Below are 8,218 nucleotides of genomic sequence, written 5' to 3'. Positions count from 1 at the left end.
TTATATGTAATTAACAAATTTTGCCACCTATATTGACGAAAATTTGTGTTTTTGTACTAAAAAATAAAGAATAATACTATAGCAATAAAATCTATGCTTCAAACCAAATTAAAAATAAAAAAAAAACATGATGATTGGTCTCAAATGTTGGGAAATGATTATTTTTATTGAAACTATGTGTAGACACCAAATTTTTGTTTTTTTAATTTTATTTTGTTTAATTAATTTAATAGGTTTATTTGTTTCAATTCTAGGGCTTTTATTTTTATTTTTATTTTATTTTATTTTATTTTGTTCTAATTCATTTTATTTTATTATTTATTTTTGTCTCGTACTAAAAAAAAAGAGAAAAAGAAAAAGCAAAAAAAAATAATGACAAGTGGGGATCATGGATAGAAACAAGTGTCCCTTTTTGCATTTGACAACACCTCACCTCACCTAGATGGTGAGGTGTCTAGACACTTGTAGGATAGATATTTTGAAAAGGAAAAGAAAGAGAAGAAAAGGGCAACGGGGCTTGAAAAAAAAGGCAAGACAAAGAGGAGGGTTTGGCGGCTGAGTAGAGGGGGAACCTGGTTGGTGGCCGAAAAGAGAAAAAAGAAAGGAGAGAACCGAGAGGGGAGGACGGCTGGAAAAAACAGAGTAAAAGAAAAACCAAGGGGGTGGCGGATGAAAAGGAACCGTGGAAAACGAAAAGGAAAAAAAGGAGGTGCTTCATCGGAGGCTAAAGAAAAAGAAAGAGAAAGATTGAAAGGAAAAAATGGGAAGTTTAGCGGCTGAAAGCTGAGGAGAGGCTTCGGCTGAGTGAAGGGAAAAGGACGGAGAGGGAAGCTCAACGAAAACAAAAAACAGAGAAAAGGAAAAGAGGGTGGCGGCTGACGGGCAGAGGAGGAAAAAAGAGCAAAAACGCAAGGGGAAAACAGAGGGGCTGAGAACAAGGAGAAGAAAAAGGAGAGAACCGAGAGGGGGGCTTCGGTGGGGAAAAACAGAGAAGGCCGAGAGAGGTTTGGGCTAAAAAGAACAAAGCAAAGGAAAGACAAGGGGCGGCGGAACAAAGCAGAAAACTAAGAGGAAAAGGGACGGCTAGGGTTAGAGAAAAGGGAGACGCGAAAGTGAAAGGGAGAACTTCGGGGAGTTTCTGAGAGGAAGACAAGAGCAGGAACCAGAACAAGAGGAAGAAAGAAGCTTCGGGCTAGGGAAAAATCAAAACGGAGGCAGAGGAGAGTAAGAACTAGAATCACCACTGCCGTCGACCACCGCCAGCGCCGCCACTTCACCGAATCCACCATCATCACCGGCCAATTTTCATCAAGCAAGAGCACGGTAAGCTGTCTTTTCTTCTTTAAAACTTCAGTTTTGTTCAAGCCTTTGAAACAGGCTGCCGTGACTGTGTTTGGTTGCAATTTTCGGTTATTTGTTCATGATTTTTGAATACGCATGCTGTATGTGTTAATTGGACTGTTTGCTGTGTTTCTGGCAAACTTTTGGGGCTGAAAATGACCTTAATTGAGCAAAAAAAGTCGGTGAAATTTTAGTGCCTATTTTCTGTTCGACGAAATGCCTAACCGAAAGTCCTGCTTTGAAGATGATTTTTGCTTGCGTTTTGCGTTGTTCTTATCCCAGAAATTTTGTTTACCAGAGTTGGGTAGTTGAAGTTTTTGGTAATTATGCTAGAGGTTGGGTTTTGTTTTTGCTAAGATGGCATGCTGTAGCTCCCTGCTTTTCCCTTGTGGTTGTGCAATCAGCCACGGATTTAAGGGGGGGCTGGTGGGGGCTTAAGCCCCCCCCCAAGCCGCCGGAAAACCCCCTATAATCAAACGCTAAGGCTTACTCTGCCTATCTCAGTCGATCTCAAGGACACCGCCATCCCCGACTGTCTCCAGTCCTGCTGCCAGAAGAGCACCGCCGCTAGCAGTCCACCGTAAGTTATCCCTTTCATTTGTATCTCATTTTTTTTCCTTGATCACAAGTTTTGGAAAGTTTTTCAAATGGGTCTGCCATGACTTGGTTGTTGCGTTTCCCCTGTTGATGGCCCATAATTTTATGATTATACGTGTTTTATGTGTTGATTTGGTTGGATTTTCTTGGGATTTCTGATAATTTTGGGTGCTGCTTTACATCAATTGAGCGAGAGATTAGCTAAAATTTCTTATGCTCATGTGGTGTTTGACGAAATACCTAACCGACAGTCTTGCTTGAAGACGATTTTGCTTGCATTTTGCGTGTTCTTATCCCAGAAATTTTGTTTACTAGAGTTGGGTAGTTGACGTTTTTGGCAATTATGCAAGAGGTTGGGTTTTGATGGTATGCTGTAGCTCCCTGCTTTTCCCTTGTGGTTGTGCAATAGATTTGAAATGATGAATTAGAAGAAAGCCACGGTTGGGAATAAAATTATTGCAGAGAATATTTGTTGCTCAAAAGAAAAGTTTCTCATGGCTTTGTATGTTCTTTTCAAAGGATTCTACACTTAGCATGTGAATAAGTTGACCCGTATCAATTTCCTTTTAGTAGAATATGTTTTTCAGTTTGGCTATTGTTGTTTCATTTCTGCCATTTTTGAATGAAAGCTGTTAGTTTCCTTCATCCGATGATCTGCGAGGCTGTTTTGCTGTGAATACTGAGTTTTTATTGCAAGATTATGGTTGTGCCTAAGATTTTTATCTTGTGAGTTTGTTTGAAGTTATGGCAGAGCTCTAAGCCATTTTGGTTGCATTTTGATGAGCATCAAATCTGCAGCAGAATAAAATTTTTGCAGTCCTCTTTGCTGTTTTTTTTTTCTGCAATTGCTCACCAAGTTTCAGCCATCCAACCTGCTGATTGGTCTTATATTGAAAAGGTGGATTAGATAAGTGGTGTTGGATTAGCATGTTTAGTATTTTGTTCAAATTCAAGATCTGATCTTTAGCATGTTTTCTTGAATGTTTTGGTTCGGCACTTCAAACAAGAGTTAAACATTTTCGCTGCATTTTTGTTTTGTTATTTTGAAAACCACTGCTACCCCTTTGTTTTTGCTAGCTGTCACCAAACCAGATTTTCTGATTTGATCTTGCAACAAAAGGGTAATATTTGGCTTGGGTGGTGATTAGGAGTGTGTCTTGCGATTGTTTGATTCAAAAAGCTGATGTTTGTGAGTGACATATTCGAATTGATAGTGAACTAGAGAAGGTAGCAGGTTGATGTTGCATAAATTCTCACCGTAGCCTTGCATGAACAGATTGTAGAAATGTGCTTTGCAAAAATAACTTTCTAAAATTGCACTCTGGCCCCCCAAGTCTCCCTTTGTTCACCGTGGCCCAAAATCTGGAAAAATCAAACTAATTTCACTCTTTTAAGCTTAGTCCTCTGTTTGCATATTTTATGTGGTTTTTTGGACAGATTAATTCTGGAATTTAGACCATAATTGTAGCGTTTTCAAATATTGAGCAAATATTGCAGCGTTTTCAACGGATGAAAACTCGCAGAATGCAATTGCCTCCTCTTCGTTATTCGAGTGCAACAACTACCAATACTTCAAGTGTTAATCAATAACAAATTTTTGGGTATGTATAATTATATGTTTTTATTATTTTTATAATTATCGATTCTAAATTTTACTTATTAAATATATTTATTTCGTCACAAAAATTTTTTTTAATACACTTCAGCCCCCCCCAAAAATAAATTTCTGGCTCCGTCCCTGTGTGCAATAGATTTGAAATGATGAATTAAAAGAAGGCCACGGTTGGGAATAAAATTATTGCAGAGAATATTTGTTGTCCAAAAGAAAAGTTCCTCATGGCTTTGTATGTTCTTTTCAAAGGATTCTACACTTGGCATGTGAATAATTTGACCCATATCAGTTCTCCTGTAGTAGAATATGTTTTCAGCTTTGCCATTGTCGTTTCATTTATGCCATTTTGAATGAAAGCTGTTAGTTTCCTCCATCCGATGACCTGGAGGGCTGTTTTGCTGTGAATGCTGAAGTTTTTATTTGCAAGATTATGGTTGGACCTTAGATTTTTATCTTGTGAATTTGTTTGAAGTTCCGGCAGAGAGCTCTTTAGTTGAGCTTATGCAGTGTTGTATTTGTATAGATTGGACTGTGATTTCTAACTTCTTGCTGGTGCTGTAATATGTGGGCCCAAATTATATGAGATTCTTAATGAATTGTAATTTTTGTCTTAATAATCTAAGTCTCATTACTTGTTCTTTATTATTATACTCCTCCTCTTACCTACTTCTTTTACTCTTTTATGACAGATAAATGCTATTCATACTAGCTTTTGGAAGATATCTATGGTTATGGTTGAAGAATGTTGAAGACAAAATTGCCTTTTGCTCATGGAGTGGTTCATTTAGATGTTCTTCAATTTCTTAAACTGTGATTGCTTTTGTAAATGTACCTTATGTACAAGTGATATTTTGGACAAATGTTATTTTTGTAGGCATTAGTTGGGTAATGTACACTTGAATTTGGCATTTGAGAATGCTATATTATTACCATATAATCTAATGCAAATACTTTTGGTTATCAATCGTTCATGTTTATTTGTATGGTTTGTTTAAAATCAATGATTTAGCAATGATTACAGGTCAAATTATGACTATTAAGCTATTGAGAAATTATCTAATGACAAAAAAAAGTTGTCACAAAATAGAAAATAAAAACTCCTTGTCACAACAGAGACTGTCACTAAATCTAAGCTAAATTTGTGACGACAATTGTTGTCAGTAAAATAGTTATATACAATGGCTTTCGGTGCTTTTTAGTGACGACCTTAAGTAGAGCATTTTTGACAAAAGGTCAATTCGTCAATAAAACACTTCCGGATTGTTGTCACTAATGACAACTATTTAGTGACGACATTTCAGGTCGTCACTAAATAGTTGTCATTAGTGACGACAATCTGGAAGTGTTTTATTGACGACTTGATCTTTTGTCAAAAATGCTCTCCTTAAAGTCGTCACTAATGAGAACTATTTAGTGATGACCTAAACACTGTTTACTTTTACCGACGGGGATTTAGTGACGACTTTGTGACGATCAAAAAGTCGTCAATAAAAGGTATTTGTGACGATATTTGTATGTTTTGTGATGACTTTGTGTTGTCACTAATGAACAATTTTCTTGTAGTGATTTGGAATGAACAATTGCAGCTCTTGTAGACAAAGTTGTAAGTTCACTAAGTGACGACTATTCTTGTCACAGAATACTAGGAGTGAGAGTGACAAGTTCAAGTCGTCACTGTGTACGTTCAAATTTGTGATGACTTTTGCTATCTTATGATAGCAAAAATTTTGAAACAGTGACAAGAAACTTTGTCACAGAATACTAATCCTTAGTGATGACTTAGTCTTCGTCATTAAATAGTAATATTTAGTGACGACTTTGTATAGGTTGTCACACATATCTATTTGTGACATAGAATTAGTGATAACGATGTGACAATGGAAAAAGTCGTCACTATACTCATATAATGACGACTTTTTAATTTTTAATGGTGACTTTTTATTGTCACAAAAGACCAAATTTCTTGTAGTGATTCAATTCATTGGCCATAGAATATTAGATTATTTTATAAATTTACTAGTGTATATATACATATATATGTGTGTATGTATGTATGTATGTACTTGTGTTTGGAAAATGTTTGGTATGGGTTTAGATTTGGGTATGGATCCTACAAAACCAGACCTATGACTCTGTCACAAGGTTTGGGTTTGAGTAGGATCTGGATTTGAGAAATTAAATCCAAACCTACCCAAGTATATTGGATTTAGATTGGATATGGATAATATCCAACCCATTGACATACCAACCCACACAACACCAAAAAAATAAGTAAATGATTCCATATTCATTAGTCAATAGAAGATCGGCCTAATTCAATCCATCCAAACTTTAAAATTTTTTTTTTGCTACATAAAAACCTTTTTTTGTTTGTTTGGAAGCAACGATTATCTCTTATTTAAGAGGGATCAACTAGGACTGAAGGAGTATACAAATATACAGGGGATTTAAACAACAAAATGAAATTCGTTGAAATAAACATAAAACACGTTTCATCACTTCATGCATATTTACATTTTTATTTTTTAAATCTAATTATTTTTATATACAAATACTTATTTTCTCCTTTTTAAAACCAATATTGAATTATTTTGTCAATTTTAGAAACTATGTCTATTAACACATTGGAACAATTGGGGAGACAATTGGGTTATGTGGTAAAATGGAAAGGATTGTAAGTAAGAACTCTTGATTGTGTGTGTGTGTGTGTGTGTGAATTTGAAGTACAAAATGATGCTTATTTTTCCACATTTATCATCCACTCTAAAAGTTGGGAACAACATATTTATTTAAATAGGATCATGCATGGGGGACAAAAAGTACAAATCAAACCAACTTCTAAAAAGAAAATTAACCTACCCACAAAACTATGAACTTGAGGGTCACGAGGACCCACGTGCGATCCAAAATATAGAGCAAAGAATCGGTTTTGTTGAATCTCTCGACTTTGAAGGGAGATGAAGACAAAAAATGAAGGCTTCAACTAACAAGAAGTAGTGGAAGAAGAAGAAGCAGAAGAAGCAGAAAATGGTTGTGTAGAATTTATTGGGTCAAAAGTTTTAAAATACTGAAAAGCCAAAATAATGCCTATAGTCTGTCGGGGTAGAACGACAGAGAAATTGGGTGCAAAGTCAAGTCTCATAGTGGAACGTCTACTACTTTTCTTTCTTGTGTTTTGTTCCGTGGAATTGCGGAAAATTTTGAAAACGTCATTTCAAACTTCCATGCGTAAAATATACTTAAATAAGTAGATGAAGTAAAAGTATTGTATGTAAGCTACTTTGATACTGCACCTTGTTTGGATTGTCCTTCTGGCCTGGGATATGGGGTAGTCACAAATTGGATAACAGGCTCTATAATTATTAGTAGCAAATGTACCGTGCAGTGTAAATATTATTACAACAAATGTACATACTAGAACAACAAATATAAATGCTAATACCACAACATATAAAAACATATAAATTTATGGACACGAGTTTGTATGAAGGAGAAAATTTGTTGTGCATTTACCATTGTTGTGTTAGTGTCTATCTTTGTTATTATAATATTTATATTTGTTCTAATAGTGTTTACTTTTGTTATACAGTATTAGTATCTACTATATCTGAATTCTCATTTCAGCCCTCAAATTTTAAAAATGGATACTTTAGTTCTTAAAATTTAAATTCTGTCACACTTTAGTTTCCAAAATATAAAATTTGTTCCATTTTAATTCGTGAAGTACCATAGTTGTTCCACTTAAGTATATAATTTGTCCCATTCCATCAATGACTTCATTTATGTGAGACAATTTTATATTTCAGGGACCAAAGTGTCTTATTTGAAGTTTAGCAATTAAAATGAGCATGTTGATATAGCTGAATGCATGTGCATAGTGGATTTAATTGTCTGAAAAACTAACCCCTAAAACCCTTCTTAATGGGTGGTCATTGAGCACCCATTAACCTGCGTGTTTAAACCAATGTATTTTTATCATTTGAATCCAATTTTTAAAGCAATTTTCCATATTTCAGCTACTTTTGCATTATGTAAATATCACATGCAAATCCACAAATAAAATGTTCTAAGATCAAGTTTTGTTTTTAACAGTAAATCTTGCTAGTGAGATAGCTATAGACAAAGAAATTTTTTTTTAAAATTTATTTAGTCAAGATTAAATAAATTGAGTTGATTTTTATTAATTTAAATTAAATTAAATATGAAGGTTTGTTATGTTATGGACTGACAAATTGGTCTAGTATTATATGTGATGTTAAATCAAATTAAATTTGTACTATCCATTTAAACTAGAGCAAATTAATTGATTTGTTAATTCACAATAAACTATTTATACTGACCTATTATTAAAATCCAAGATAAGTGGGCTTCTTGAATTATAAGTCACTCAAGTGCAGAAGGTTTTCAGAGGATTTTCTAGAGGACTATGCCTACATATTTTGGTTTTAAAGTATTCCCTCAAGAAATATATTGAAATCCCTAAATTTTGGAAAAATTCTATCAAACTCTCTCAAAGGCTTTTTCCCTCAAATCCAAGTCAAATCAATCCTTCCATCCATGTTGAAGGTTTGAAGATTGAAAATTCAAGTGTTCAAATGTCATCCTCAATTCAATCATTTTCTACACACAACTTCTAGGAAACACACTCTTTTTAATCAGATAACAAGT

The 8,218-nt window shown here is 34.5% G+C and overlaps 1 long non-coding RNA gene across 1 annotated transcript; it reads left to right on the top strand.

Annotated features, from left to right (window-relative positions):
• The first annotated feature begins 405 nt into the window (after nucleotides 1–405).
• On the top strand, nucleotides 406–4,307 carry LOC113689993 (uncharacterized). Its single transcript, XR_003448284.2, has 3 exons — nucleotides 406–1,323; nucleotides 1,846–1,921; nucleotides 4,240–4,307. It is a non-coding gene; the product is annotated as an uncharacterized lncRNA (long non-coding RNA).
• The last annotated feature ends 3,911 nt before the right edge of the window (nucleotides 4,308–8,218 follow it).

Source organism: Coffea arabica, chromosome 5c (assembly GCF_036785885.1).
Source record: "Coffea arabica cultivar ET-39 chromosome 5c, Coffea Arabica ET-39 HiFi, whole genome shotgun sequence".
Classification (NCBI taxonomy): Eukaryota; Viridiplantae; Streptophyta; class Magnoliopsida; order Gentianales; family Rubiaceae; genus Coffea; species Coffea arabica.
Note: the sequence above shows the minus strand (reverse complement) of the source record. Positions and strands in the feature narration are given on the sequence as shown.